At 39.3% G+C, this 26,058-nt stretch overlaps 1 protein-coding gene across 2 annotated transcripts in view; it reads left to right on the top strand.

Annotated features, from left to right (window-relative positions):
• The window catches only part of LOC131032643 (uncharacterized), a 249,297-nt gene that overhangs the window by 188,845 nt on the left and 34,394 nt on the right, over positions 1–26,058 (top strand). The gene's annotated exons all lie outside the window — the stretch shown is intronic.

Raw genomic sequence — 26,058 nt, forward strand, 5'->3', positions numbered from 1 at the left:
TGATACTTGATGAGTTGCAGAGCTATAAGAAGGCCACAAGGCCATTGTTTTCTTCACCTGATTGCAAATGTAGGAGAGACACCTTACGACCAGGTGAAAAAACCATGTTTAATTTTATTTTACCATTTATTTCTCTCTTTAAGATTATTAAAAATTTTATAAATAATAAATGGCATTTTTTATCCTTGCAGATTTGTGGTGGGAAGATTATGGTGCCACAACGCCTAATTTTCAGAAGCTTGCCATCCGCATATTATCGCAGCCTTCTAGTGCTTCTGGTTGTGAGCGCAATTGGAGTGTTTTTGAGGCCATCCATACAAAAAGCGCAATAGGTTGACTCAACAACGCTTGAATGATCTTTTCTATGTGCGATACAACATTCAATTGCATGAGAAGAAGGTGCAAGGGCAAGATTCACATGAAGCACTTGACTTTGATGACATTGATCCATATGCAGCAGAATGGGTTGTTGCTCCTGATGATGTTGATAATGATTTGGATCCATTCCTTACTGATGAGCAGCTAAGTGAGTTGGAGAGGGTAGGAGAGGAATGGGATGCGGAAGAGGTAGCACGTGAGGAGCACGAGGTTGATCATGTAGCAGAGGCACCTATTGAGGATGTTGCCACTACTTTAGCACCACCCCTCGAGCAGCAATACTCTTTTTTGAGCTTTAGTCGTAGGCGCAATTTATGATTTCTCATTTTCATTGATACCAAAACTTGAACTTGATATGTAATCAGAATTTCAAAGGTTGTTGTTTTGTGGTCTATGACTCTATCACTATGAGTATGATACATTGAAATGTATTGAACTCTTATTCATATGTTGCACTTGTTTTTTGGTTTATGCTATGTATTTAACTCAAACTTTGATTTATATATTATGGAAATCAATATATGTTATACAAATTTGCTGTAAATGTGTGTTTTTGAATAATATTTTTAAAAAAAATGTATTTTCAAATGTTCGATAAAGTTGCCGAGTATTTCTGAGTTTTTCCCCAAGTTTTAAAAAAAAATTGGCCTTGCCGAGTCCAAGTTTTTCAACCTTGCTGCAGAATAAGGCTTGGATGAGGAAAGATTAAACAGTTGATTAAGGAATACACTTATTGGATAACACATTGAGAGGATGGTCCAGTACCTATAGGAGCATCGATTACTATCCAAACTTAAAGGTTGAAAGAAAATGTTATTTATTCTGAGCGATAGCATTATTGGAACGTCTCTCTATTTGATCTATTATTAAATATTACCTTTAGGTGGTCTCTGTGGTGTCTTCTGACTTGTGGCAGATGAAAAATAATTCTTATCATCTGGGCATAGCATTGTTTGAACCTAGGAGCATTCAATATTAGTATGGTCGTCTAAGAATAAGAGCTGTGGAAATCTTACCTTGCCAAGAATAAGTGGGACTGGTATGCGTGGAAAATATTACCTTTGATATCGCAACTTCAATCATTGCAGGGCAAATCAAAGGGTAAGGTGAATAAGGGATATGTGGAAAAGATCATATGCTTGCAAATAAAAAAAGACAAAGATGTGAGCAAGGTGGCACTAGACAAGACGGGTGTTTGAGACCAAACCGTGAAGGAGCTGGACAGAACTAAGATTGGTCTTTCAATGCAGGAGTCGTTTGAGCCATTAATCATCATTATTAGTGTTGGATTTCATATGTGTACTGGATGTCCAGAAAGACTTCAGAATAGTGTAGAGCATGTATCACAATTGCTGTCATTTTTGAAGGGTGACATCTTGCAGCAAGGCGGATTGGATTTTCTGTAACATATTTTTTTTCTGTTTCAAGAGGTCAGACATATATTAATCCCTGTTTATATTCTCTGCTGTAACTGGGATAAGAATATTGCTTTAAGTGGTTTGAAGTCATATATATACATGTGTTTTTGTGAAATAGAAGTTTCATTACTTTTTCCTTTTATTTCATGCAAATTACATAAACTCAGTTCAACAACAAGTCTGTTAAATCCTGTAAAATATGAAAGTACCTGTCAGCAATCTGTTTGATATAATATCCTTCCATTGAGATGGGAAAATTGTGAAAGTTTGGTTCAATTCCGGGTTAGGAATCTTACAACATTGGTATGGATATAGAACAGTGGAAGCAGGATCCCAGGAGGCTGAAACAATGGAAAAAGATGTTTCCCTCTCTTCAGGAAAGAACACCTGAAATATAGTTTATCTTTTTGATTACATATTTTGGTTTCAATATTCCCAATTCTGTCAAACTATGTAATTTTGGTCTGTCTATTGTAAGGAACAACTACTAGATACTTTAGATCGTGGACTGTTTTTTCATAGTTTAACACCAGCTTCTGTTTTGTCTTTCATTCCAGAGGAGACTTCATACTATTTTGTTATCATCCCCAACAAGCAGCTTTCTTTGTTTAAGGATTTTGAAATTTTTTTTTTTTAATCGATGAACGCTTTTGACTAGAGCTATGAACCAGTGAGGCCACTTTTTTGAGGGACCTCACCCTTAGATGTTGGGATTAACCCCCAAACCAATTGTATCGACTTTCATTCCTCCTCAATTTCCTCCTTATTTCTCCTCTCCTTATCTTCACCTCCTCCCATGCATTGTGCCACGTCTTCCTTCCACCGTGTAGAATTGAGTCCTTAACACCTCTGTTGAAATGATTATTTTTCTGCCCTCCATGGCATCCATGTTCTGCATTCCAGCCTTCATCTTCCAGCCTTTGTCCATCTGTCTATCATCCTGTCCAATCCTCCTGTTACACCAGCCTTCCTCCATCATGTTGTCTACCTCCGACCTCTGTCATCAGTCTCCATGTCTCGTCTCTTGCCGTCATCCAGCAGTCTTCATTCTCCATCAACCTCCAAGGGTGAGAATCGAAATTGTTAGTTTTAGGATCAGAAATGTAAGCAATCAGAAAATTCAACACATAAGACAATGAACACGATGTTTACCCTAGGAAAACCCTCCTACTCGAGGGAGTAAAACCCAGCAAATAATCTCTTATATATCAGATAAAGAAGTCCAGAACTCTGCATACAACAATCAGGCCTTATACAGGGCCAAGTCTCATACAACAATATATATGTCTCTTCTCTTGAATGAATGATCATACTTCTTGAAGAATTCAATCTGCTGCTAGGAGGATGCGAACTTCTGCTGCTGCTTAGGAGAGGTGAACTTGAGAGGATGAATTGTGATGCGCAAAATGAGAGGACTTGATCTTCCTTGAATACATAACTAGGCAACCTCTTCTCTAGGTCCGCCCCCTAGAGAAAATACAAGATATAAAATATTAATTGCCTATCAAGGCCGACCTACCTTGGAAAACATTTCATTTTATTTTATTTAGAACATGAAGACCAACCTGCCTTTAATTAAGAGAAAATAGCTCCCGAAGCGATAAAACACTAACACTCCCTCTTAGCGAGGAAGGTATTTTCTAGATATCGTTGTCATGGAGTCTCTCAACATGACGCCCATAATGGCTACACCCATTTGTAAAAAAACACATCTCAATCTCAGAGATGTACAAGAGTTCATCATGGAGTCTCTCAGCATGATGTCGTCATGGAATCTCTCAACATGACATCCACAATGGCTGCTCCCATGTGTGGAAGGAAACACATGTACAAGTGTCCATCACGGAGTCTCTCAATGTGATGTTATCATGAAGTCTCTCAACATGACGTCCACCATGGCTACTCCCAAGTGTGGAAAGAAACAAAGTACAAGGGTTCATCATGGAGTCTCTCAACATGATGTCGTCATGGATTCTCTCAACATGACATCTTATCTCAGTCTCAGAGATGAACAAGGGCTTGCACCTCATATTTCTTTGTCTCAGAGAAATATACACTACAAGGGCTTTTCACCTCATATTTCTCCATCTCAGAGAAATATACACTACAAGGAATCTTCATGATGATGTGACTCCCTCTGAAGCTCCAAGGACTTGCATCAACCCCCTGACCTCCTTGTTCAAGATTGCCTGCAATGCTTGCCTTAGAGGAACAGTTTCCAATGCACACCTCCAACACTACTGTCTTGTGAGAGTTCAGGATTGTCCTTCATTCCAGATCACCCTATTTTGAATAGGTTTGTGGAGCTGCCAATGTCAAATCTTGATGGACTGTCTTGTGCAATTTTGTTATCCACAGCTGAAAAAAAAAATCAACCCACTTAGCTGACACCTTCACTTTTTCTTAGTAAGTCATATAACTCCCTCTTGATCCCTGCCATAGAGATTGCAAAGAAATCCTTTGGAAGTAAACTCCCCTCCTTTGACTAATCTCAAAACCTTAATCCTTTTCTTGGACATGCTCTCAACTCGTGTCTTGAATTCTCGGAATTTAACTCCCTTTAAATGACATTTCCTCCTCTTCGAAAAAATTGATCGCAATGACAATCCATATAGGTTCTTCCTCTTCAAGAGATGTCTCCAATGAAGTTATGTGCCAGCAACTCAGTCCCATGGCTGCAAGCAGTGTCTCCATATTTGTTCATTTCTTCAGCCTACATGACTTTCTTATAAGATGCATCAATCTCTTTCTCCCTTGAATTCCTTATGTAATCTCTCATCATCCTTTTGCTCCTCAAACCGTCTTATCTCTTTGTTGTTGATACACCAATGAGCTAGACCTATAGCTGTGTCTCATCTTCACCACCTTCTGTGTTGCCATCCCATGCAACCGACCTCATATTTTCCAGATCAAACACAATTCAGCTGCTTTAGCTCTTCTTTCCAGCTCTTCATCTAAATCTTGCATCTTGTCATAGCCCTCAAGCCACATATGAAGTCGGCATCTGTCTTAAGGTCTGTTGTCCAATGTTGCAGGGCTGAATGACAAAGAAAACCTCTTTCCAACACCTTCACGAAGAATAGCTCCCAAGATTGTTCAATAACATCAAACTCACCCAACAGCATTCCAACACTCCCAAAAGGTAAGGATATAACAGCTATAAGTCTGATAATGACTCCCAATGACACGGATCATCACCAGACTAACCCAACCATCTTCAAACAGCCTCTATCTACCAAGGATGGACAAGGAACAAGTTTGTCATAAGTTTTCAGTCAAAAACAGGTCTGTACGGCACCTCTTAAGGCATCCAAATCCTCCAAGGAACAACTCCAATCAGCTATCAAAGATTTCCCATGCCCGGCTCCACTTAGAAAACCGTGCCAGCGACAAACAATGCAACAAACCCTTTACAGCTGAGTCACTCAGACATAAGGATCACGATGAAAAATGAGTTCAAATGATTTCAAACCCCTCATCACAGTGTATGACACACTTCTTGATCCATCAGTTGTGTTGCATCTTCAAAATGCTAATGTACTTTATGATTAGCAAAATCGATATAGGAAGCATTGTCAATCGAATGACAACAGTTGAAGCAACTATTGACAGCCACCTGGTAATAACTTTGTCTAAGCCTGAAAATACACAAACTTGCACCCAGCACTGCCCAGAATGTTGAAATAGCAGCAAACTCCAGGTTTGATGCAATCTCTTTTCCTGTAGAATGAAACGCCTAGAATCTCAGAGCCTATGAAGCTTTCACTAGAGACTGAGAAGTGTCAGGATATTCATGCTCAACCACCACTTATTATCTTTGCCAATCACAGTAGTGATGCACAGAAACCCTGCGACCTCTTCAACAGCGAATAATGGCAGGTCTATGCATGGAGTAGGATTTATATTGTCCTGCAACCTTCTTCTGAGTGCCCACGACCTCCAACAAATGTTTATAGGGGAATGTCTAACTGAAATGCCGCCCTAATATCAACCAAATCTCTGCACCAAAGTAAACTTGGTCGCCACATGCACCATTACAACCTTCTCTCATGAGTGGCAATAGCAAACAATAGACCCACGACCCTTCTGAAAGTTGCTGAGGATTATATATAATTTGTAAACTAGTCGCACTAGTTTGTATGCAGAAATTATCCTTTCTAGACTCTTACGCTAGGTAGAGGATTGGGGTATTGTTGATGTGTTTTTCATGCACATGCGAACACAGAATAAAATACCAAGGTATCTTATCCTCTCTTGAACAAAATTTCCTCGAATGCTGAAGATTTCGCCTAAGGATCATTCGAAAAGACTCCAAGGTTCTTATATGTAGGATCTCTACGTGTGGATAAGCTCTGTTGGTGTGATGTTATTTTGTTGGATTAACAAGGGGACTTACATTCAACTGCCTGAGCGTTTAATCTGTCTGAACTTGAATCTTATCTACTCACTGGGATAATAAAGAAATAGCAAAAGGTGTAGGGTTTAGAGAATCTAATCTAAGACCTAGAATGCAAGATGGATGAACGACTAGGTGGAGTCCTGCTGGGCTGGGTCTCACCATAAGGTTGAACAATCTAACACCAACTCAATGCGATCTTCTAAGGGATGCTTCGGATATATTCAAATCGTACACCATCAGACACTGATCACCATTCAAGTTAATGCATGAACAATAGACACATAACGACTTGAGATTGAGCTCATTCTATGCTAGTTGACCACACAGGGCCTACTTACAATCAGTAAGAGGCTAGTGGTTTGGACTAGGTGGATTCCACGCGAGTGCATTCAGTAACTTCCTTCATTCATTCTAATCATTTACCATCTAAAATGAAGATTCAACAAGAGACCATGCATATTTCAAAGAAACGACACACTTCACCATAACTTCAATGAAAATGGAGTTCATTTACAATTTAGGCAACAATTTCTTGCCTTCTCTTAATCTACTCTAATTGCTATTCTATTCACTATTCTAGCTACTAACTCTTAGCTATTCACTATTCTCTAACTATTATTAGCTAACTCTTAACTATCCACCTTTACAAATGAAGAGCCAAAGCTTTATATAGGGAGCTCTTTACAATTTGATGGCTCCGATTGATTTAGAATGAATGGCGAGGATTACAAGATGAAAACCCTAATTAGGGTTTGTTACAACAAACTCCCTTAGCCAATGAGAAAATTACATTTCATGAGTGTGGACCAATAGATGTCAGGGGTAGGTGCCTCGAAGTTTGTGCCACCACTGGTGAGTCAAGTACATTGAATTTGGACATGCTGAGGTGGAGCTATCTAACTGGAGGAACAGTGACTGGGATGCCACCTTGTCTGGTACTTGCTCGTATCTCTTTGAATTGTTTACAAGATCCTTCTTGTCTGCCATCTTGTGATTTCTCCATGTGGTAGAATGAAGATCTTGAGGATAGCTACTCCATTGCTTGCAACTGTTAAACACTTGAAGTCTTTAGCGCCTTGAGTCTTCTCTCACGCATTTGAAGTGTCTTTAATGATGATGGAACTTGAATAGGTCGTCGTTGTTTGTTCTTCCTTCTAGCCCGGTCTTGTTGATCTGCAAAACAAACAAAAGATGATTAAGAATACATGACATATTGATTCTAACATGACATTTCTTGCTTTAAATCATCAACAAGAAGGCATTAAGATCAATTTCGCTTTAGACCCTCTAGAAGGATAGGCCCTATAATGAAATTCCCTCTGGACCCTTTGGAAGGGTCAGGAGCGAAAATTGACAAAGTTGCTCAATTTACCTCACATAGGCTTCATTTTCATCCTTACCATATCAAGATCAAGTCATTTTCCTTCAAAATTGCTTAGAGATAGACCTCCTAAGAATTTTGCTTTGGACCCTTTGGAAGGGTCAAGAGCGAAATTTGCATTTTAGCTCAAATTTCATCATCTCTTTGCCTAAAATCACTTCTCAAGGCAAGAATACATCAATCTTCCCTCAACTATGCCATAGGAACAAAGATCTTGGTCTCAAACATGGAGCAAAATAGAGGTTTAAGGAATTTCACTCTGGACCCTTCCTTTCATCATTTTCTTGAACTTTGCTCCTAGGCTAGGCCTTTGGGTCCTCCCCCCATACTATCAAGCCCATCTACCCTCAAAGTGATGTCCATTTCAACGTTTTTGGCAAGAAATTAGGCTATCCTAAGGATTTCGCTTTGGACCCTTTGGAAGGGTCAAGAGCGAATTTTGCAGTTTAGGCCCAAATCCTCCACCTTTTCACCCCTCAATTGCTTCCAAGGCATGATGACATCCTAGCTAAGGCTCCAAGGCACAAAATTAGTCCAAATTTGAAGCAAAAGGGAGGATTCTATGAAAATTCGCTCTGGACCCTTTGGAAGGGTCAAGAGCAAATTTTGCCTTTTAACCTCAAATCCATCATTGCCTTCACTTTCATTCACTTCTTAAGGCAAGTATATATCCATCCTCCCTCAACCATGTCCTAGGAACAAAACTTTGATTTGAAGAAGGAGGAATATGTGTTTTTAGGAGAATTCGCTTTGGACCCTTTGGAAGGGTCAGGAACGAAATTCTTCCTAGGCCCAATTTCTTCATCCATTTGTCCTTTCTTTGCCTTGAATTTAACCTATCACACCTCCTCCCATCACCATCAAGTCAATTCGCTATCAAAACAAGGTTGCTTTAGGTGCATTAGGCAAAATAGAGTCTTTCTAGGAATTTCTCTCTAGACCCTTTGGAAGGGTCAAGAGCGAAATTGATGTTTTAGGCTCAAATTTTCCATTATTGACTTCATTTTCAAGCTTTCGTCATCAAAAACAAGTGTTTTGCCTTAAAAAATGTTTGGGAATGGATTAGTTCATAGGTTGGAGCAGGGTATAATGCTTCATGGAGAAATTCGCTCTGGACCCTTTGGAAGGGTCAGGGGCAAATTTGCTCAATTAGGCTCAATTCTCATCCTTTCTTACTTATGGCTTTTCTTTAAGCTTGATCTTTGATCCTTTTCACTCCATAATCTTGCAAATTTGCCCAACCATTCAATGACTTTGGTGAAGAATTAGGCCCTTTAGGGAATTTCGCTTTGGACCCTTTGGAAGAGTCAGGAGCTTGGATAGATTTCGCTCTGGACCCTTTGGAAGGGTCAAGAGAGAAATTGGCCTAATTGCTCAAATTCTTAACGTTTAGTGACCATGACCTACTCAAATGCATGTCTAAGGGCGCCTCTAAGTTCAGTCAAACCTCAATTAATGCCATGGAACCTAAGCTTGATGCAAATTTAGGGAGATCCAAGGAAATTTGCTCTGGACCCTTTGGAAGGGTCAGGAGCGAAATTGAGGAACTAGCCTTAAATATCACTCAAACATTCAAACTTTACCCTCACTCGCATTCTTCTTACCTTAGGACACACCAACAAACCACCTTAAGGAAGTGCCTAGCCAAAACGCTGAATGAAAAGTGCATTTTAACAATTTCGCTTAGGTACCTTTGGAAGGACAGGACCTATCTAGGAATTTCGCTCTGGACCCTTTGGAAGGGTTAGGAGCAAAATTCATGTTTTAGGCTCAATTTTCTCATTTTCCCCTCAACTTTGCCCTTATACTTGGTTTTTGGGTCCTTCCTTCATCTTAATCAAGTCCATTTGCCTTCAAGGTGATGTCAATTCAATGCTTTTGATGACAAATTAGGTCTTTCTAAGGATTTCGCTCCAGACCCTTTGGAAGGGTCGGGAGCAAAATTCATGTTTTAGACTCAATTTCCTCATCCCATCTCGCTCCATCTTGTTCACAAGGCAAAAAATAGGTCATTCCTCACTCAATCAAGGCGTAGGACTAAGCTTTGATGTCTAGACTGGGAGCAAGAGAGGAATCTAAGGAAATTCGCTGGACCCTTTGGATGGGTCAGGAGTGAAATTTCCTAAAATGCTCAAATTCTTGACCTTTCTCCAAATTTTCAAGTCTCGACTTGGTTGTTCGGCATTTCTAAGGGCAAAATAGGTCAATTTTATACCAATCAATGCCTAGAGGACAAGAACTCATCATCCATTGACTTGACCAACTCAAACCTTCAAAGGGAAAATCCTTGATGATACTCACTCACAAACCTTCATTCACTTCCTTAACTCAGAGACATAGGTCTCAAAAGGCAAGGCTCCTAGTAGGATATAAGGACTTCCTCAAACTCAATCAAGACTTAACCTAGAAACAAGAGCAAACCCTGACCTAGAGAAGGCCTTCAAAGAGACGCTGACTTGGACCACCTACTGACCCACCTCAACTCAAGTAGACCCTTCTATCCTAATGATCTCTCTGACAACTCTCCAATGCAAAGGCTAATAGCGAAGACCAAACAACAAAGCAAAGAAAACTAACCCTAGCAAGCAAAAAGTAGGGGTCCCCTTTTGCAATGGAGCAATGTGTGAATATGTCACAACAGGTATGCAATAGCTCCATCACTATTGTCGTCTTCTTATGAACAATATTCATATTCAAACAAAACTATGGCACCCACACATTGTGATAGATAACAATATGCTAATAATGAATTACTAACCTAAATCCCTTCCTTAAATTGGTATGCCAAACTTAGCTTCAAACCAGTTGTGGAGCACATAAATTGCATTATACAGTCATAACTTGCATCACCCAGCTCATCATTATTTAGTTCCAGAGTTAGGCGGCTAACCAAAAGAGAGTTTATTCGCCGTGCTTATGGCATTCACATTGCCCAATCAAACTAGCATTTAATTGTAGTCTGCGACCTGTAACATTCTCACACCTAGCAAGGTAAATTTCACACCCATCTCAGATAAGACTGTGCCAACAGATAGAAACAATAACGCTCAGCATATATAATTTAGTTGCGCCAGCCATACTTATGCACTTCGTTGGAAAACTTCAGTTTTGTATTAGGACAAAATTCGAAACTCACAAGGAGCCCAATCTTCCTTGAAAATTCTTTCAACTCCAAAATAAATTTGTCTTTTTCACAACAAAATTTGTTCCTACAAACCCTTCCGAGCAATTCTGTAAACCACCAACATTGATACACCAGCATAGTCTTTGTTGAAACTATCAGTAATCAACCAGAAAAGATCTACACCACCGTGGTTTATATTTTTGCTGAGGTTTTTCATCTTGAGGAAGTTCTTCCTGATCCTAAGTTCCTGATTTTTCTTTCACCTATGATCCTTTTGTTCTTAGCCTCCTTCAGCAATTGATCTCCCACAATCTTCACATAGGATTAAATTTGCAAACCCTAACCCTAGATCTGACCCGCTCTGATACCATGTTAGTTTTATGTAATGTCCCTGATTTTAGCCTAGAATTGTTGAGGAGAAATAAGGGGGAAAATTATTTAATTTAATATTATATAGGTTGTCTCATTATATTTATTTAAAATCACACATGAGATGACTTTATATTTTATTAAATTAATAAAGTGACTAAAGTATAAAATAAAAATAATTAAAAAGTCACTTAATAAATAATAAAGTGTACCTACCCTCTTCTAGAAGGAATCTTATGATGGGTTATGAAAAGGATAAATAGAAGAGGGTGATTCATGATCAAGCATGAGTTATTTGTTATCTCTTGTGTTGAGTTGTGGAACCCGAGGGTTGTCTGCATAATAGATTCTAGGGAACGATACCTCCCTTCGATCAGCTTAACTGAGGAGGTGAAAGACCCTCTGAAGGGTTGCTTTGTGAGTGAGGAGCACTCAACTTTTCACATTGAGCTTAAGGAGATTTTATAACAGATTGGAGATTTTGCTTCATACTGACATATTGCCTCGATTTTGTCCTTTTTTCATGATAGATGTAAGCTTACTTGTGATTGAGGGAAGCGATATTGCCTAAGGAGGTAGGCGATGTTATCTTGGTGTATTAGAAGGTGAATCGAGTTGAGTTGCAGTCTGATGGAAATGTTGTCATTGATGTCAAAGGAATCAGATGTCTTTGATGTTAGAGATGTAAGAAGACAATTAGTCCAGTCAAAGGTGATGATTAAGGAATTGGATAGATGTGATTTATATGGATTGGATAGCTGTGATTTATATGAAGAAGACATCCACATGTTCAGACTAGTGATCAGTATTGAAGATGAACTCTATTGTCGGCATAAATTGCCTATTGTTATGTTTGATAATATTTGTTATCCGACAAGGTATTAATTAATTGTATTGAGTGGGTTGTTAGTCTCGGGTGGTTATGTGTCGGTTGGTTGACGGTTGTGTGCCTCTCGGCAACCGTCGGGTCCTTTAAATATGTTGTGTACTGTCAAGGAAGGGAATGGGATGGTCGGATCTAGTGTAATCCTTGGCCGACCATCTTTGGTCTCTTCTCTGTAATAATTGAATGTGCGAATAAAGATATATTTTCTGTCGTGTCTGGTATGCATTGCCATGTACATTATTATTTCCTATATTTAATTTACTAGTTGTATCAGCAAACATTTTGGCGTCGTTGCCTTAAAAGAAATTGGGTCAGCCTTGAGTGATTCAGGGTCGTAGATCCCATCAAAGGTGAGAAGAGGCCACAGGGTGGTCAAGACCAAGCAACTAGTTGATCTGCCGACCCTCAGCCAGAGGGAGTACATAGACGAGTCGAAGCTTGGAAGTACTCAGAGTGTTGGGACATTGGAGGTGGACGTGTAGAGGATGCGCGCGTGTCTGAGACTGCAAGGAAAGCACCGGAATGTAGCGGTCAGAATGGTTCACTCAGGTCCAACACACTTGGAAGTACTTGAAGTGTTGGGGACGCTGAAGGTGGACGTGTAGAGGATGCCTACATGGCCGAGAGTGCAGGAAAAGCACCAGAACGTAGCGGTCGAAACAGTCCACCCAGGTGCGGCACACAAAGCGAATACACACGTACCTTCCGAGTGAAAATAATGTTGAACACTCAGGAGAAGCAGAAACTGCCGAAGTTCACGGGAGATGGGTTTGGAGGACCTGGTACGGCATTGCAAAACATGCATAACCATTTGGGAGGCAAATGGCCAAGATGACAGGGACTACTGGCTGAAGGCATTTCCCGCCACCCTTCGGGGGGTCGCCATTGATTGGTATACAGACCTCAACGCCCAGCACAAGATGAGATGGAGTGATTTGAAGAGGGCATTCTAGGAGGAATTCAAACTCTTGAGGGATGATAATGAGACCATGGCCGAAATCTATAATACTAAGCAAGGGAAAAATGAGAGTGTACGCGCTTACAACCGTAGGCTCAAAGAACTGTTGAACAAGATGGAAAACTAGCCAGCCGACGAGTTGAAGAAGAGGTGGTTCACGAAGGGATTGATACCCTCGTTGTGCAAGAAGATGAAAGTAGTGCCTCCGTCCTCATACGCCGATGCGTACAATCGAGTGATGGACATCGAGAGTGAAAATAAAACCTCCTCCCGAGAGAAGAGGAAGACCGATGATGATGAGAGCACCAAAGGTAGCAGTGACGAAGAATGTAAAACCGTACGAGCCCTTCGATGGGATATGTTGAGAATGATGAAAGAATTGAAGGTTGAGAAAGGAACCAGCAATGAAGGTAATGAACTATGGTGTATTGAGTGCAAAAGGGAGGGGCACACAAAAGGTAATTGTCCTAGAAATATGTTTTGTGAAATTTGCCAAGTGCTGGGGCATTCAATCAAGGAGTGCCCATACAATTTGAAGATGAGAAGTACACAAGTACTCTTCACACAGGGAGAGTCCAACCCATCGAAATCACAGAATGTATCACCAAGTGATTATGGAAATCAACGAGGGCGAAACCAAATACAATACGACTCCAGAGGACGTCCTATCATACAGTGCCAACAATGTAGTGAATGGGGACACTTTGCAAGAGACTGCCATAACAAGAAAGACAACATACAATTATTGTGCAAATGGTGTGGACCAAGTGACCATGAAGACACCAACTGCCCGAATCAGAAGGGTATTAATATGCTGGATGTGCAGGAACAAGACGACGTAGTTTTGGCAATCACAAGATCACAAACAAAGAAGGCAATGTATTCAAACTCTGGTACGGAAAAGGAACAAGCCGAAATAGAACAAGTGTTGGCAAAGGAACAAGTAACTTCCAATGGAACTGCAAGTATGTCATTGCGGGAGTCAGAGAAGAACATAGTCGGTAGGTGCTACAAACATCCGTACCCATCAAGGTGGCAGACCTTCTTCAAACTATGTCGCAACTGAGAATGGCAATTGCCAACACAGTTAGCGACAACATAGTCTTCCAGAAACAATGTAAGCAACACAAGGAGGAATTGACAAGAAAACCATCAGCCGAAGGGAATGAGTCCAATGATCCAATGTTGTTGACGGTGAGCATTGAGAGGAAGCCAACGGTCGTCGAGATGAAAATAATGGGGAAGAAGTTCACAAACACCATTGTTGATGGAGGCTCGGGAGTCAATGTACTACCAAAAGACACATGGAAATGTCTGGGGAAGCTTTGGCCGGCAACCTTCCACTTGGTAGGTGTCGACCAGCACGACATCCAACCGTTGGGAACATTGATGGCACAAAAAGTAATGATTGGGACACAACAATTTTTCTTAGACTTTGTAGTTATTCGGTTACAGAAGAAGGCGTACGATGCACTCCTCGGGAGGGGATGGTTGGTTACTGCCAAGCGAATCATAACTGGAAGCGAAACACACTCTCGATCAAGAGTGACGGGAGGAAGCACGTCATTGACTTGAGGAACCAGGCGGTGAGTGAAAAACTGGCACCCTCGGACTTTGAGTTTGAGGGTGGAGAGTTAGGTATGGACGGAGGAAGGAAAGGCATGAAACCCAACGATGAAGGGGTGCTCAAACTAGAAGATTGCTCTGAGGATGAGACGAGTTCTCTTAATGGATTATTCCACTGGCAGATGGAGGATTATGAAGTTTTCCACCCCGACTGTAACATGCTACAAATTGGCCAATTTGAGGAAGTACAAAGTCCGTCATACAATATTCATCTGTGCACAGCCGGCGTTGGTGTGTACAAATAGTTACCAAGTGAGCCTGTACCGTATGAACAGAGGTCGCCGAGTGGGAATGGGGAAGTATCTAAGGTGTACGAAGAAGATTCACAGGGCGAGGATCTAAAATTGGATGTTGTAGAGCCTAGTGGAGATGCCCCGAAGAAGTTAATACTATACGCTAAACGGTTCACATCGGTCGAAAGTAATTCAGTCATACGGTTCAAAGCAGACAAGAGCAAGTTGGCTCCTGAGAGTCTAGGTTGTGTCGACATGATGAGGTTACCACACGAAGCTAAGAGCCTCAGCTACACTATACAAACTAGAGAAGCCGAGTGTTGGAGATCCGTACGGTCAAGGGAGAGCCGGGGAAGCAGACTTGACAGTAGGACAAAATCGAGAGAGGGAAGGAACATTACCATCCAGCCACAGGAGAAGTTGAATCTGTACGGTGCAGGTGAAGAAGCAAAAATGCTGTGCAGTGTATGGTCAACAAGTACGGTCGACACACAGGCGCAAAGCAAGGCGAGGAGTCCGTACGGCGTACGACAGAGCACCATTCCGTACGGCATAGCTCACCCGTACGGTGTACCTCGTTCAATCAACCCGTACGGCGTACCTCGTCCACCCACTCTGTACGGTATAGCTTATCCACCCATTCTGTACGGCATAGCCCATTCATTCGACCCATACGACGTACGGCATAAACTGCATAGTGAATAGGGTACGGTGTACGGTGAAACCGTACGACAGATATGGCACAAGAGGCATCGTACGGCATACATGGAAGCCGTACGGACATCATACAGGAGGCATCATACGATATACAGGGATGCAATGAGGGAGAGGTCGTTCGACCATACTACAAGCACGGCAACCAAAGGCGGAGGCCGTCAATAACCAAGAGAAATCCATACAAACCACAGGAGGAATACCGTATGGTCAAGGAAGCAATTTATCAAAAACTCGAAGACATCAGCTTTGAGTTGGATGAAGGGAGTCTCAAGCCACACACCTATGCATCGTACAACCAAGAGAGAAGCACAAACCTGTACAAAAGAACAAGTCTATACGCAACGAGGATAAGCCCATATGGAAGGAGAACAAGTCAGAAAACACAATTACCCGTACGGGAGAATGCACCTTGATCAGAATTTTGACTTCATTGGCCTTGTTCCTGATGTCTTAAAAAAGCACAAAATTGATGCACGCCATGGAGTTTCGTGTGGGTTTGAAGGTTGTAATTTGGTGTTGGCGGCGAGGGCGTTGCCCCTCGACCCCACCCTAAACTGCGGCCCCAGGACCTTGCGAGGGGTGCTGCCCCTCGATCCCACAAGGGGCTTTGCCCCTTGACCCCATTGGGGGTGCTTCCCCTAGACCCCCGTTGGGGGCGTTGCCCCAAACCCCCATTTGATTTGGTAGGTACACTACAAGTTGGGGTTGTCCAGTCGAAGTCGCTATTTGTCGTTAGTCTTCCCGAATATTACTTGATGTTTGCTTGTCGTTTGGAAGACGACTTTTTCTTTTGGGGGGGATGATGTTGTCGGCATAAATTGCCTATTGTTATGTTTGATAATATTTGTTATCCGACAAGGTATTAATTAATTGTATTGAGTGGGTTGTCAGTCTCCGGTGGTTATGTGTCGGTTGGTTGACGGTTGTGTACCTCTCGGCAACCGTCGGGTCCTTCAAATATGTTGTGTACTGTCAAGGAAGGGAATGGGATGGTCGGATCTAGTCTAATCCTTGGCTGACCATCTTTGGTCTCTTCTCTGTAATAATTGAATGTGCGAATAAAGATATATTTTCTGCCGTGTCTGGTATGCATTGCCATGTACATTATTATTTCCTGTATTTAATTTACCAGTTGTACCAGCAAACAAACGCCATCAAAGCATAGTGATTGAGAATATATACTGTACATTCTGATATATAATACTGTACATACAGAGCAAGACATGACTATAACAACAAACATCCACATGATCAGACTAGTGATCAGTATTGAAGATGAACTCCATCAAAGCATAGTGACTGAGAATATATACTGTTTATTCTGATATATAATACTGTACATACAGAGCAAGACATGTCTATAACAACAAATAGCTACATAATACATATATGTTTATATACAACAACATATAGAGATTCAGTAGACACAAAATACATATATACAGTGTGTGTGTATATACACAGTAATATATAAAAAGATGCTAGCCCGTATGACAGAGTATTTGGTTGCAGTCTTGATATCAGCAAGACTCAGATATCTATATTTCTGAGTATAGATTCAGTATATATTTCTGAAAATATATTTCTGAGTATTGATTAAGATATTTTTGAGAGCATGATTCTGAATATAGATTTAGATTACCTCAATGGCATTCTACAACACTTGTTGAAGACTCAGTTAAGATGAATATATAAATTTGAATGCTGTTCGAACTAAAGATAATCCCGTGCCAATATGCCCAGCAAAAGGATATCATATACATGGTGCTATGATAAGCCATCTCAGTAATTACAAAGAGAAGGGTCAGAATCATATGGAGCAATTGACAAGTGTCGGGACATAGAGCTTGAGAGGTGGATACCACCATTATTGAATACATGATAAATATTCTCCAATTCATGTCTTAGAACTCCAGTTTGTATGTGCAATGGACTGTGCCAAAATTAATTGAAGAAAGACCGTCAAAGAAAGGCTGGGTACAAATCACATATAGAAAAATAAAATGAATCTTGTGGATAAAAGACCTCATTATGAGACTACGAACTGAATGCTGGTAACAACGAACATTAGAAGGACCTTGAAGCTGGTGGTTTGAACTATTCTAGAACAATTTAGAATGATCTCATATGAAGGCGACGATAATATAAGAAGATTCCAATATTGAGTGCAACGCCTCTATTATTAGAATCGAATGGTTGCCAAGAAGTCAACAGCGAAGGCTCTTCTATACTTATCATGAGGAGGGCTCGAAATGAGTGTTTACACTTATAATAAATAACCCTTACCAGATCGCTAATGATTACACAGGTCATTGCCGCCAAATACAAGTACGCAGTCAATATATATCTGCCACGATTATGAATATAGTGATGCTGGTCTGTATTAATATGAAATCATATTTATAATTCATATGGAAAATCGACATTAACTTCTATAAGGTTAAGTTAAAAACAATCAAAATATAATAGATCATCTACAGATGTAATTTGTGATTGCTGATTAAGGATATGCATTTGAGAATTGAGACGTCAAGTAGAAGTCACCAAAGCTATATTTAAATATAGTGATCTGACTATGTGTATGATCGAACTTGTACACAGTTTAGATCAGATTTGTGAAATATGACTAGTATATGAGCTTGGATCAGATTTACCGATAATGTGAAGGATAATAAATGGGAGGAATAGATATTAATAAGAAACTGTGTATTTAAGTAAGAATACGACAGCAGACTTAGTGACAGCGATGTAATTTGGTAATGAAAGATACGAAGGGAAGAGATTTAGTCAACAATCGTAAAGATTTATTAATAAAGAACAATAATAATAAAAGACGTCATATGAGAAGTATTTATTTAAGCAATAGTTCACAAAAGGATTGGGTGCTTGTTAATAAAAATAATAGCACCAACTTAATAAGGGTTACGTTTGTAAGAAAAGTTATGTTAGATTGGAGGGATGTCACCTTTCCAAAAAGGATGTCTCTACTCATGGAGACATAAAGATATATATAGACTTAGAGATTCATTTGATGACAAAAGGTGAGTTAGCTGTGAAAAAGAATTATGCGTGAACTATGAAAATGTATCGATGCTGGTAGAATAAGCATAAGAAATATACAGGTGTATGCTGTGAAGACAATTATGTATATCAATACATAAGAGATGCTGGGTGTATACAGAGATTATAATAAAATACGTGGAGAATATAGGTCTGAACTTCCTTTGGACTGTGAGATACATTAAAAGAAATATGATGACATAGAAGACAATCTCTTGTAGAGATAAAGGTGGATATTTGTGTATATAGGGGCAGAATTTGCAGAGATCAGGATTATGTGTGAAATGAAGCTTGGAAAATAAAAATATCAGAATATTTCTCAGAGGAAAGCACAGAGTATAGAGTGGTATATGTGGAATGAATAAGAAAATTCTTTGAGAAGCTGTACGTAGTTGTGGAAGCAGTAAAGACATAAAATGTTGTACACCAACAAAGTGTGTATTTGAATATCCAGTATTATTGTCATTCTATAGCGAATTTTGAGGTGAAGATTGTGGCCTTGTTTGTGACAGATTTTTATTAGACTATAATAGATTTGATCAGACATATGAGACAGATTCAAGCAGACTTAGAGCAGACATATGAGACAAATTTAAGCAGACTTATGAGTAGATTTATATGTGCAGTTTGAGAACATATTTATGACAGATTTATGAGGAGATTATGATTAGATTTATGTGACTGATTAGTAATATTCATCACAGCAGATTTGAGAAGATCAAATTGTCCATCATCTGTTGTTATAGCAACATTGCAAAGGTGGAATTTCAGATTTAAGTGAAGTGGGTTGGTGCTCACGATTTCTGAAGTGGGAGTTGGTACTTCCAGTGGGTTGGTGCTCACAAAATCAGATTTGGGAGTTGGTGCTTCCGGTGGGTTGGTGCTCACAAACAAACTTAGGGGTTGGTGCCTACGAACATTGTAAAAGAAGAATTATAAAAGCATTATTGCCGTGGTTTTCTCCCGTAAGGGTTTCCACGTATATTTCTTGTGTTCTACTTGTATTCATATTAGTTAGATTACTTATGAATATTGGTATGGAATTGTTGTGACCGTTTCACACATCGCCCCATTAGAATGGGGACCCCCTCTTTTTTTTTTTGGCCTTGGGTTTTTTGCTTTCTCTTTGCTCGTTTTTCTCTCTGCTTTTAGGGTTTTGAGTGAGTGAATAGTCTGCCTGGGCTGGCTAGATTAGGGCTAAACCTTGGAAGCTCGTTTTAGGGTTTCTTTCAAGCTAAGTATAGTCTTGTTTGGGAAGTTGTTAGTCATCTGCCTAAAACTTCAAGATCGCTAGAATGAAACATGCCTTTCAGGGGAATTAAGTTGGTTAGGTCAAGGGCAGGGTGAATAGGTCTCATGTCAGGTTAGGTCTATATTGAAAGAGGGTTTTGCTTGTCAGGGTCCTGTTTGTTTACCTATCTAAGTCAGTTGAGCTGAGCTAGTGAGGATAAGGAATTGGGTTGATCAAGTTAGATGAAGGATGAAGCAAATTAAGGTAATATCTAGCCTGGAAATGTCAAATTCGCTCCTAACCCTTCCAAAGGGTCCAGGGCGAAAATCATTATAAACCTCTTTTCTCCTCATTTTTGACTAAGTGATGATTTCTAAAAGGCATGATTGGAGGTGAATTGATATATTCTTTCCTGGAGAGGGATTTGATTGATTTTGAAGAGCAAGATGATGCCAGAAAGAGGATTTTCGCTCCTGACCCTTCCAAAGGATCCAGAGCGAATTTCATCCTAAATACTATTTCTTGCTTTGAGTAGACTTGTAATCCTGTTCCTAGCCTAGAAAATGATCTAACTTTGCCTTGTGAGATGGTTTCAAAATTGAAGACTGAGCAATTTAGCCTGGAATGAAGATTTCGCTCCTGACCCTTCCAAAGGGTCCAGAGCGAAAATCTTATAAGAGCTTATTTTTCACTAACTTTGGCTAACTTTTCATGTGCAGGATCTCTTGGAATGAAGATTGGACATCATTTGATACATTTGAAGATTTGGAAGCGTGCAAAATGAAGATTTTTGGACAAGAAAGGTGAATTTCGCTCCTGACCCTTCCAAAGGGTCCAGAGCGAAATTCTCAATAGCTCCCATGTTGCAATAAAAAAGGTCAAGTTTTGGGCATGAGTGAAACAAGAACAACTCCCTTTTGTCTCCTGAAGAAGTTTCAACTTTGAAGAATGAAGGATTTTGCTTAAAACCTAATTTTTGCTCCTGACCCTTCCAGAGGGTCCAAGGCGAAAATCTTTATAGGAGACATTTATTGCCTTGTTTGATCAAATTGAGGAGCCTAAGGCATCATGAAAGGAAGAATGAGCAGGATGAAACCCTTAGGCATGTTTGGAAAGGTAGAAAATGAAGGATTCCGGCCAGGAAAGGCAATTTCGCTCCTAACCCTTCCAAAGGGTCCAGAGCGAAACTCCTTATAGACCCATTATTTTAGCCTTTCTTGGATATGAAATCCTATTCCTAGCACAGTGAAAGATGAAATCCTGCTTAGCAAAGAAGTTTCAAGGTGGAAAATGAAGGATTTTGGTCAAAATGGTGAAAATTGCTCCTGACCCTTCCAAAGGGTCCAGAGCGAATTTTCTCAAAAACACTTTTTGCTATCAAATTTTGCTAAGTCAAGTAGGGGATAAGATGAAACATAGAAGGAATTTCCCCTGGGATTAAGTTGAGATCGGAAGAAATCGTCAAAAGGTGAAGGAATTGAGCCCAAAGGTGAATTTCGCTCCTGACCCTTCCAGAGGGTCCAGAGCGAAATTCCTAAAAACACTTGTTTTCTTGCAAGGACAAGGCAACTTTTTAGATTTTATGGCCTGAATGGGTGTGAGAAGGTATGTTTTGCCCTTTGAAGATAATTGAGATAGTCAAGAGGAAGCAACCAAGTCTAGAAAATGATTTTCGCTCCTGACCCTTCCAGAGGGTCCAAGGCAAAAATCCTAAAGCCTATCCTTTCTTCCAAAGATTGGACTAGACCAAGCTTAGACATGGGTTTGAGAAAGACTTTTGAATTGCCTTGGAGTGAAATTGGATTGTTAAGAATGAAAATTTTAAAGCCAAGAGGGAAATTCGCTCCTGACCCTTCCAAAGTGTCCAGAGCGAAATTTCCAATTCCTCCTATTTTTCTTGCATTTCAAGATGAAATTTTAGTTTTCAGGACTTAAAGGGGAGTAAGGCATGATGTTCTATGCCTTGTAGGTAATTTGAAGTTGAAAAGCATGAAGAAATTGTCCTAAAACCAAGAAATTGCTCCTAACCCTCCCAGAGGGTCCAGGGCGAAAATCATAAAACCAACATGTTCCTTTCAAAGTTGTGCTAAGGCAAGGATATACCAAGGAAGAAAAGACCTTTAAGACCACTAATGAGTAAATGTTTGTTTCAAAGTTGATGATTCTAGGTCGGAGAGGAAAAATCGCTCCTGACCCTTCTAGAGGGTCCAAGGCAAAAATCTAAAAATCCCCTATTTTACCTTGCAAGAACAAGCCAAACTTGGGTGGAGTGAATAAGGAAGACCATTGCCTAGCTTTTAGTGAAAGATTCAAGAAAAGTTAGAGAAGAGAGAGAGCTTAAAGAGAAGAAAGTTAGGAAGTTATTGTTGTAGCAAGATTGAGTAGTGAAGAAAGAATTTTGAGCAATTGTTGTCCATTTGGCTATGAGATCAATAAAATATTGAAGTTATGGTGTTTTATTGCAATACTTGTGGCTATCTTCATGATTGTTTATTTTCTTGAATCCCTCTGAGTCGAAATAGCATTTAGATTTTAAGTTTGAAAGATGAAGTGCTGTGCTTGATCCTTGATAAGATTCATATTCCAAACCACTAGCTTCTTACTGATTGTAAGGACGCCTTGTGTGGTCAACTAGAAACCTTGAGATTAATTAAGAATTCAATCATTCCTGGAAGTATTGATATGTATCTCTATGATAGTATCTATATCCTTGATGATTTGAAAAACTATTGAATCCCCTTAGAAGATCGCATCAATTCCAGTAGAGTTGTAATTTCTTGGCGAAACTGAAATTGGTAGAATCTTATCAAGTCTAGTCTTCATTGAGTCATTCTTAGGATTAGTTCAAGTTTTCCTTCTTTAAAACCCTTATCTTTTGACATTTTTGAAAATTTGTAAGTGTTAGGAAAATCCTGTTCCTGCATATGGAAAGAGAGTAACACGGACAAGCTTTCTCTGAAAGTACGTAAGGCCCCTTGAAGAAACAGCATATACAACGACCACTAGTGCTTATCCACACGTAGAGATCCTACAACAAAGAACCTTGAAGTCATCCCGATTGATCTTTTTCGTGACGTCTTCAGCATTCAGAAACTTTAATCAAGAGAGGATAAGGTACCTTTTAGGTATTTTATTCTATGTTTGGTCGTGTACAAAATACACAGCAATAGGAATGAATATGTTAATAAGATAAGTTATATGCATGTAATTGAAGTTGAAAAAGTTTAAGTTGGTGAAATTTGTTGTTATACTGAAACACCCCCTCCCCCCCCTCTCAGTATAACCGTGTGCTCTTCACAGTCAATTATCAGATTGAAACAGACTTCACCTTTCCCACGATTTTGATTACTACATCATCTTTGTGTATCGATTTTGATATTGGAGGCTAGCGATGTCAATTAGAGGACAAGGCGATCCCTTTATGATATTTTTCATGAGATTTTGGTAATAGTTTGGGCTGCATTTGAGAGTCTGATCAGAACAGACCCGTGCCATTTGGAAGCCTTGATTTTAGCTAATACTTCATGATTTTGCCTTGAGATATATTGTTGGTGTAGCGCCCTCTTCTAGAGGTGAGACCGATTAGTTTGGAGAAGGAATTGGACATTTGTATGTAGATCACATTGAGTTCTCAGTCCTATCACTTGCAGTAGCAGGGGCGGCACAAGACATGGCTCGATATTGCACATTAGAGTCTCTGTATTAGTGGATATTGCTTGATCCTTCATTGCCTTATCTAAGCAAGTCAGATCAGGTTCTTAGACATCCTACTTTCATTGTAATTTTAAGTTGTATGCATCAGTCTAGAGAGTGCTATTTGTCTCAGAAAATCTGAGACATAGTCCTTTGTAATCAGTCCATGTATTGATCTTATGATAGCATATTGAACTGGCTTATAATAAGGTTTGAAGTAGTTTTGTGGCTGCATCTTGTATGATCAGTTTTCTGAGGTTGTATGTCATCTATTTAACAAAATGTCAGTTCATAGTTATTCATGTTTATGAGCTTCAAATGTGCTAGTTGCTGTCTATACTCTATTTTGGTCATCACACTACATTTTCAGGTTATTTATGAAAAATCTTCATTAAGTTTTAGTGTTCAATGTCCCTTATAACAAATTGAATTAAGAACAGCAAGCTAGGCACTTGTAAGACAAGTGTTTGACGAATTTATAAAGGGGTTTAAGACTGAAAATTCAAATCAGAATTGGGGAGGGACATTACATTTTAGGATCAGAAATGTAAGCAAACAGAAAATGCAACACGTAAGACAATGAACACGATGTTTACCCTGGGAAAACCCTCCTACTCTAGGGAGAAAAACCCAGCAAATAATCTCTTATATATCAGATAAAGAAGTGCAGAATTCTGCATACAACAATCAGGCCTTATACAGGGCCAAGTCTCATACAACAATATATATGTCTCTTCTCTTGAATGAATGATTATACTTCTTGAAGAATTCGATCTGCTGCTTAGGAGAGGTGAACTTGAGAGGATAAATTGTGATGTGCAAAATGAGAGGACTTGATCTTCCTTAAATACATAACTAGGCAACCTCTTCTCTAGGTCGGTCCCCTAGAGAAAATACAAGATATAAAATATTAATTGCCCATCAAGGCCGACCTGCCTTAGGAAACATTTCATTTAATTTTATTTAGAACATGAAGGCCGACCTACCTTTAATTAAAAGAAAGTAGCTCCGGAAGTTATAAAACACTAACAAAACCAATGACCCAGTATCAACATTGGACTTGAAGCAACTGTTGCACTGTGGGGTCAACCACATTTTGTAATTTTTTTTACTCTAATATAAAACATTGAAATCTATTAACAATAAACAAACACTTTGCTGGGAACTGTCTAAAGTGAAATTTTACATGTTTAAGTTAATGTAGTATTTCTGTAAATCAGATTTGTGTCTGTGCATAAATATTGTATATATGTGTGGGTTTGCACAAACTGAAAATTTCTATTGATTTGCATTTTATTTTTATTACATCTTGTCCTACTATGTAACAAGTTCCTACCATAGTTTTGGTATCATTACGTATCCAATATTCACTTCTCATTACCTATAAAACATTCACTCTTGTCGCCAAACATTGAACAAAAGCACCAGACATCATACGTTTCTTGTCTTCACACATTGCAGGAATCATTTAATGAAAGAAAAATATATAGTAAAAGATGCAAATCCTTGGTCAAAAGGAAGGAAAGAAATGTATTGCGAAAAAATTCCTGAGTACAATTACTGCAGCAAATTAAGAGAAGGAATAACTTAAACTTTCTTGTCTTCGGAAGAATGAATTCTAAAATTTCTTGCTTAGTAATTGTTGAAGAACATACCGTGTATAATAGTGTCCATTTATGGAGCTATAGGAAATAGTCCTAGGCTTGAATTTACCAATATTAGTACTAATTTGAGTTTAAAAATTTGGGGTTGGATACTTTTTGGGTTTGTTGGTACAAAACATATAGAAATCATAAATATATATACATATTTACACCGTAAAACAATATACATATTTGTTATCAACTTATTTCATAATTCTTTAAATATAAACTAATGTTTATAAGCCTTAAACAGTATCATAATTTAGCATACATAACTGCTATTATTTTTGTAAATAAAAGTACAATGTTCAATAAAAAACTGAATAAATGATGTATAATGTTTTGAATGCATACATAAGTTAGTTGCTCAAATGATAGAAGAGGCCAACGTTAATAAGGAGTGTGTACAAATTGCATATGAGAACAATAGAAGGATTCTTGTTTCATACATTCATGAGAAAGGATCGTGTGCCATGTGTTTAAGGTTTATGCTTGCAAGCAGGTAGAATTTGACTTCCTGTGTCTATATTTGTGCTCATGTTTCCTCTGTGTTTGTGTTCACTGTGCCTCTGTAGTTTTGTCCACAATTGCAATCTCTGCAATTGGCTACATCTAGGGATTTCACCCTTATACAATAAAACTGTGAAGTTTGTTGATGAATCAAAAAACTTTGAATAATTGTCACGACAGGAGTGAATGGCCTCAAAATTCCTCACAGATTTACCTAGGTTCGTCATGGACAAACCCACAGTAGTTTAGCAGTGCTCTAGATGGATTTTCTGCCAAATCGAACTCGTATGCATTTCCAGCTCAGATCGAACCCAAACCTACAGGTCCAGGGGGCTGAACCAGTAACACAGCCTAGGCTGCATAAATGGTCTTTTGAAGTTATTAAGGAAACTGATAAGAAAGCACTCCTAACGTCTTATGCCAAAATATACC

Source organism: Cryptomeria japonica, chromosome 11 (assembly GCF_030272615.1).
Source record: "Cryptomeria japonica chromosome 11, Sugi_1.0, whole genome shotgun sequence".
NCBI lineage: Eukaryota > Viridiplantae > Streptophyta > Pinopsida > Cupressales > Cupressaceae > Cryptomeria > Cryptomeria japonica.